This window comes from Rhopalosiphum padi, chromosome 1, assembly GCF_020882245.1.
Source record: "Rhopalosiphum padi isolate XX-2018 chromosome 1, ASM2088224v1, whole genome shotgun sequence".
Lineage (NCBI taxonomy): Eukaryota > Metazoa > Arthropoda > Insecta > Hemiptera > Aphididae > Rhopalosiphum > Rhopalosiphum padi.
In genome coordinates, this window is record NC_083597.1 from 29376804 (window position 1) to 29384938 (window position 8135).

General features: G+C 33.9%; 1 non-coding gene across 1 annotated transcript; it reads left to right on the forward strand.

Annotated features, from left to right (window-relative positions):
- The first annotated feature begins 6540 nt into the window (after positions 1-6540).
- LOC132918754 (5S ribosomal RNA) lies at positions 6541-6659 on the forward strand. Its single transcript, XR_009660551.1, has one exon. It is a non-coding gene; the product is annotated as a 5S ribosomal RNA (ribosomal RNA).
- The last annotated feature ends 1476 nt before the right edge of the window (positions 6660-8135 follow it).

Genomic DNA, 8135 nt, shown 5'->3' on the forward strand with positions numbered 1-8135 from the left:
TGACTACACTATATAATTAATAAGTTTACGTTATCATCTATATACATCGACGTAATAACTAGTGTCGAAACTCAAACGATATAGAAACGCTCTTGAGACACGTCAAAATACTAAGTGTAGGTAATATTATAATTATGTGTAACATTAAAACACGCGCGGTGTAATCAACGTATAATATTAAATACCCAACTCATCTAGGCAAAGAGTGGTGGATGGAATATTTCTTAGATATATGTGATATGCGTATAGTTTCGTGGGCCACACGGATAAATACAATAATATCAAGAGCTAAAATATTTGTGAATACATTTTATGTATCTATTTGATAGTTTTTTAAAAATTTAAACATAAAAATTAAAATTCATAATAATAATATAATAAGTAAATTTATATTTTATAATTAAGACGTGAGCCGAATCTGACAATGATAAGAGCCACATGTGGCTCGCGAGCCGCAAGTTGGCCACCCCAAGGTATATACCTAATAGCGATTCCGCATTAAAATAATGGTGAAGAACTTTTAATTTTAATTTGTATAGACGGCATGATATCAATCCACTATATTTTTATGGTAAAATAAGTAGAATTGTTACAGTAAATAGCACATTGGATGATTATACCATATTAATATATTATCGTTATAAAGTTCAACTAAAAGGCACCATAATATAAGTGCAATGCATAATTTTTAACATCAATTTTATTGGCTTTAGGTAAAATTAAAATTACTGTATAAATTACACAACACTACCGAAAATATTATCATCAAAATGGCACAGTTTCTTGTAACATAATCTAACCTAACCTATGGAAAAATGAGATACATGGAACATTAGAGGACTTAATAGCCGAAATAGCTGCAGTGTGGTGAAGGTAAGATACTTAATTATTAAAATGTTGCATGCTGATATATCTCACTAATTCCACATTTATATTTGTTACAGGCATTATTTGAGCATGCCAAATGAAAATCGACCAGTATCATTTATTGAAGCTGAACACAAATGTGATTCAACACTGTACCATTCAATTTATCGATTTGTACGTATTGGTCGTGCTACGCGCTCCCAGTTTCTGTAGCTACAAGTGAACGCTCGTTTTCTTCCCTTCGTAGATTGAATGGTAACGTAACAAAACTGGAGATGATAGATTAAATAGATTAACATTGTTAAATGTACATATAGGGACATATAAGTTAATTGTGAAGATATTCTTAACATAATGGCTAAAACTTCGCGAAAATTAGACTTAGTATTGTAATTATTTTATTATATCAATGTCTATACTTAAAAATAGGTATTGTTAATAGGTATATAGCTAATTTTCATAAAAAAATTCGTACGTTTATTAAAAAAAGATATAATTTTCAATAATTGATTTTCAAAAACACCCCCCAAAATTTTTTTCTGCGTACGTCCCTGGCCCCAGCGCGCTATCCGATTGTTTTCAAACGTTACTAACGTAATAACACGTACGTACGTGAATTGATTTATTATACCGATATGACTTATAAATACCTAGAGCAGGGGTCGGCAATTAATTTATATGGAGGGCCAGATATTTAAAAAAAAAAAAATTTCGAGGGCCAAAAAAATTTCAATATTAGTTTAATTTTTGTTATGAAGGGTAGGGGGAGTGATGCATAGGATGTATAGGAAAATTAAGAAAATTTTTGGCGGTCCATATTTTTTCCTTCCGCGGGCCGGACATGGCCCGCGGGCCGCCTATTGCCGACCCCTGACCTAGAGGATAATTAAAATCGACCTTTAATACTCATTCTGGGAAACGATGACATTACGATATCAAAAGTCACTTCGAGTATAAATTATAATACGATTATAAAATTATCGCGTGCAATGCGTGTTAAAAATCGTCTCGTCGCAAATGCACTATATATTATACCCATATTATATTGTCTTGTATGTATATATAGCAACACTTTCGATTCGAGCCCAGCGGCGGGTTCCACGCGGTATATGACGGCGGGGAAGGTATCACTGCGGCAGTATTAACGATATAGATCACGTGGTTAATGGTTAGTGGTTATAATAATATATTGTCTCTTTATGGGACGAGAGGTGCCCCGGTCCGAACAAAAACAATAATTTGTCTTCGAGGCGGTGCTATATCTCTGGTAAATTTATGCGCGCGCGAACTCTCGGCGTACGATAATGATATCGTATATATATATATATATATAATATATATAATTTATAATTTCATATCTGCGAGAATCGCACGAGTATATAAATTGCTGTACACACACACACACACACATGCACACTTTGATAACACCGCGCGTACATATAATGTTATGGTACTCGGTTAAGTCAAACATCCGGTTATTATGTACATACATATATAATACACGCGAGAGCCGCGTGCGCGTGTGTGTACAGTTGCAGCGTGCGAAAACTTTAAATGATTAATGCGCCACCGTATATAATATATATAATATAATATTGTATATGCATCTACGCGATTATCGCCGCCGCCGGTCGAATATATCGTGATTAGGACCCGGGATTAATATACCGTCGATTTACATATATTATTATAAAATAAATTATTGCCCCCCGACCACCCGAAAAAAAATGTTGCCGCAAATTTTAATCGTCGACTCTGAGATATAAAATTGTTACGTTGTACATTAACGCGTATAATGTTATACTGTTTTGAAAATTTACGGTCGCTGGACATATATATGTTGTGCCTATATATTATACTCATTATACAGTATACACGTGTAATATTATACGAGTATACTATATAATTTCGAATTTCGTGGTTATATAAATTGTTTTTTTATTAAGTACTTACTATTTTACTATAGTATTATGAGCACAAACCATTTTTTTTTTATCAGATTTTCCCCCCCTAAAATTATATATCTCAATTTTTTACATGCGACGAAATTCTTTTTGAAATACATAACAGAATTGTTATTTATATTTATATATAATTATTTAAAAAAACTATATTATATACGAGAAATACTACTAATAAGATTTGGGCGTGTTATAATATTTGTAATATAAAGGTATTATTATTTATCTTTTTAGCATAATATTATATACTCATATTATAGTATATTCTATTATATAAATCAAAGTTTATATAATATATATATATATATATAGATTAATGTATTATATTCACCACAATTTAGTCAAACTTAACTTTTTTAAATAATTTTACATCATCATTTTTTAAATTTATTGTTTGAACTGACTGTCGGGAATATAAATGTAATAAAATAAAACATTATTTTTCATTTTCAAGAGCAATACGCTATATTTCCACAAACCATACATCAGGCATATTATAAATTATGATATTTAGAGGGCATAAATACTCGTACAATGTTAAACCGTATACTTACTGCGAGTAAACTTTAAATATTTATCTTATATATATATAGACGTATAACACAATGCGATTATGATTTCGAATCGCAATGCATACGTTTTTTGTTGTTGTTTGTTTGGGCGTCAATTCACGATCGATGACATACTATTATAATACACTGTGTAGCGTCGATTACGCGAACAATCCTCTTAACATAATATTATATGTGCCCGTGTATAATATATATAGCTATATACATACGTGTGCACCGCGACAGCTGACACGAGGGGTAGGTTTCTGTGTATCGCGATAATATATTACATATATTATATGGTCTTCGGGGTGATAATAATAAAAAAAAAAAAGAAAAGAAAAGAAATCGTATGATAAATTAAAAACACGAAATACATCACACGACGTGTGTACAGTTGTGCGGGTACCTGCGACGCGATGAAAAATCGAATACCGTTAAGTCGCGCTAATGAAGTTTGTTCGACTGCCATATATAATAATACCTATATATATAAATATAACATATTATATAGGTATATGAGCAGCACTCGTCCCCGCCATCACGGTTCTACCTGACACCCAAAACGCGCGCTCGCGATTCAATAGCAAACATCGAGTTGCACATAAACGACGGCGGCGGCGGGGGGAGAACTCTCCTACCCCCCCCCCCCCAAAACACACACACACACTCGCACAACAAAAAATCGATTGTCGGTATTTGACAAGACGGATTACACGCGATTCGTTTGTCTCGGTCGGTGCTGCAATAACACACGCGGGAAAAATTAATCAACGTGCTCCTCATCATCATCATCTATATACATATATATATATATACCCACTACGCGGTGGCGTATACGCTTATATTATATTGTTATTATGGTATATATACACGCGCGCGGCCACAATATACCGTCATGTGTTATCGTCGTATATCGCATTGTACACAATATCTGCAGCTCGCGGCTTTTATGTGTGTGTGTGTGTGTGTGTGTGTGTGTGTGTGTGTGTGTGTGTGTGCGGGTGCGTCGGACGGTTTTCTTTTCACGGTTTTAAAAAATGATTAGTCGTGTACGGTCTGGCCCCCGCGGGGACTCGTCGGAGATGAATCACGCGGAATGAAAACCCACACGGCACGTCGTACACAATAAACATGTATATATGTGTGTGTGTGTGTGTGTGCGTACCTCGTATAAGCTCGCGCGTATGTCGGCGGCGGCGGGAAGGGCTAATACTGTCAGCAGGAGACCTATATTATTATTATCATTTTATTTTATATAGACGGTATATGGTGTGTGTGTGTGTGGTTGAGCGCGAGCGGGTATTCGACGAGAGCGGCTGCTCGCGTAATTAGGACACACTTTATCGTCGTCGTCGTCGTCGTCGTCAACGTTTAATTACGCCATTAGAGGGACGCCGCGAGATGTAGCCGGAGAGGGAGACGAGAGAGCGAGAGAGACGAAGACGAGAGTTGGACAGCAGGACGAAAAAGAGAGTGAGAAAGCTTTAAAAAAAAAAAAAATAAAATAAAACCCCGAAGAAAATGATAGCTAATTTGTACACGTCACGAGCAGACATTTATCATAAATACGCGCGTGTGAATGGTATGAAAACGCGGTGGGGTGAGCAGCGAAATCAAATGACAGAGAATAACGAGCAGGTTTTTACGTCGCACGCCAGTGTGTGTGCTTTTTCCGTCGTCGTATTGTGCGAATGTGTTTTCGGGGGTTTTTTTTCCGCAACCGCCCTTCGACGCGCGAAGACGTCAAGAGTTAAGTTATTGTCCGACGGGCGACGGTGTGGCGGTGTCGGCGATCAATTCCACCCGAACGATGATATATAAAATAAATGTATAAAATGATTTTTCGCTTAGCTCATATAACTGTAATAATAGTAATAATATCATTTTATATAATAATAATAGGTATACCTATATAATACACTAGTCATCGAACATCCTCGTGTATGTACCGGCGGAATAGACGATATTATTAAATTAATTAAAACTTCTCGCATAATCAGCCAGCTTGTTTGAGATGAGGTTTATATCGTATCGTACGAAGGTTTATGAATTATGACTTTTAAACATATCCGCGAGAATTATAATTTATAGTGATATATATACCTACATCATATATGCAAAACACATTTTAGACGATATTACACGCAATAGAATATTATATGTAATATGATAAGTAATTGGTGTATTTTAATAGAAAGACATCGCGTACATGGAGTAACTATACAAAAGTTGTTTTTCAGTGTCGCTTTTTTTTTTTTTTAAATTAAACCATCCGGTAGGTTCACACTTTTGTAGCTCATGTGTTGTTCTATTCTCATTGAATTGACACATATTATTTTTGAATTGTTAAAATATAATTTTCACCATGTTCTATATCCATCATAATTCATAATAAATTACCATGGTATTATTTTTAAACAAAACGATAATATTATTTATTCTCATCACTGCGTAATAGTTTATATTTTGGATGCTTGTGAGGGTTATTAAATAGAAATAGAACCGAGCTCACTTTACGAACATTCTAAATCCCAGGTTTCTAAACGTTTTTTAATAAAATAAACTAATAAACTGTGCATCTTCGTGTAGTTCGTGACTCGTTCACGTTTATATTATCATGATACACTATAGCTACTAGCAATACGATGTTTATACACTAACTACGTCCTATAGGACCTATATTATACATTTATAGTTTTTGTACGAGTGCGATATGATTATATTATGACAATATTAATTGATTTATAAATATAGGTACTGTCGGACCGACAGTGTCGGTCAATATTGCACACGAACGCGGTTGCATATTATAGACAGGTAATTCCCTGATACGGGTTACGGAATAGTCAGCCACTAAGTTTTAATTCAATTGAAATTCGAATTCATTAAGTATGCAACATGTAACTATTAACTATTAGTAGGTACTTTGACAAAATATTTTACGAATACTTGACAACTTTAATAAGTAGATATAAGTATGTTTTACTGTAAAATCAAAATTAAATTTATACATCCATGTTTAATGTCGTGTTTGATTTTGTGTACTGTTTTTTTTTTTAAATATTGAAAATTAATTGAATTTAGTTCTCGTCTTATATCACCACCAAAAATGTTAACATTTGACTACGATATTGACTATTATTTTCTAACGGCATGTCGCCAACGACCATACCACGTTGAATACACCAGTTCTCGTCCGATCACTGAAGTTAAGCAACGTCGGGCGTAGTTAGTACTTGGATGGGTGACCGCTTGGGAACACTACGTGCCGTTGGCTTTTTTATTTTTGATTAATTCAATATTTATTTCTAATTTTAACTTAAAAAATATTAAGATATTTTTATCGTTGTCGAGTTGTGTTTTTTAAATTACATTATATAAAAATATTTTTACTTAACCTAAACCGTTAAAAGATAAGGGACTTTTTAGGTTTAAATATATAATATATATATATATATATATACTTAACTTATAACTGTGTACAAGTTAAAATAATCACACTGTATTATATTTTAGATTATAGGCTATATTATTACGCACACCAAACCAATCGTCGGACGAATTTTTTTGTACGCTTCCACCACGAACGGCGTCCACGTTCAGTCGTGGTTACTTTGGACTCAGTCTCAGTTCCATGACTGGTGCTGGTTATTGTATCTAAATAAATGTGTACATAGGCGCCGGTCTTGTTGAACAATTTTCAACCTCGGCCAAAACGTGTACAGGAATACTCTCAAATTCGGTTGTCGCGGTTTCACCAAACGTTATGTGAATATTCGGCATGGAATTCCATGACTTCTTCGGTAGACGGGTGAAGTCATCCTTCGCGGCATTCGGTTTGGTCGATCCTGCAGATACTAGCTGCGTCGATACCGACGACGATGATCAGATCTTCAACTGCATCACCTGCACCAGACATCACTGAAATATTGGGAACTGATCCATATTGTTTTGTCGTCGAATCGAAAAAATCACGATATACTTTTTGGGACTCGCCATTTGCAAGTGATTTGGCTGAATTCGACAGCATTACTGGGGGCAGGCTGCAGCATTGCAGCAGCTGACGGCGATCGGTTTTCGATGTCGAGCGTAATATTATTTTGCTTGTTTATATAGTTTATGATATACGTTAATATACATATTATACGATAAATTTACGTTGTAACAATATACATTCAGAACAAAATATGTTATTCGATGTATTATTTGTATTGATAACACTGTAATAAACTGTGTGACCAAAATGAATAATATTATTATTAGGTATGTGTTTCAACACTATAAATATTATAATTATCAATATTAGCAGCCCGTAATGTAATATGCTTATACAATGTTTATATCGGAAGTACATTTTTATTCAAATATTAAAAAATAATGCTTCTTAATAATGAATTAAAAACAAGATAGGAAATCTCACAAGTAGATGTACCTACTTAAAGTATACAATTAACTATACTCGGATGTAATATTATTCAGAGCAGAATTATTGCACGTTCGAGTATATTTTTGAACGATTATGAGACGGAAAAAAAATAAAGAATTACCATAATAAACCGTTATTAAGGCTCTGGTTAATATTATACATATTGTAAGGTGGTATTCGCGAAAGTATATATAAGTATATATATATATAAGTATATGCGAAAAGAATGATTCACACCAGCCGATACTCGACAAATAAAATTATGACCAATTTGCGTTAGATTGTACCTATAACGCTAATATAATACATATTTTATATTTATAATTA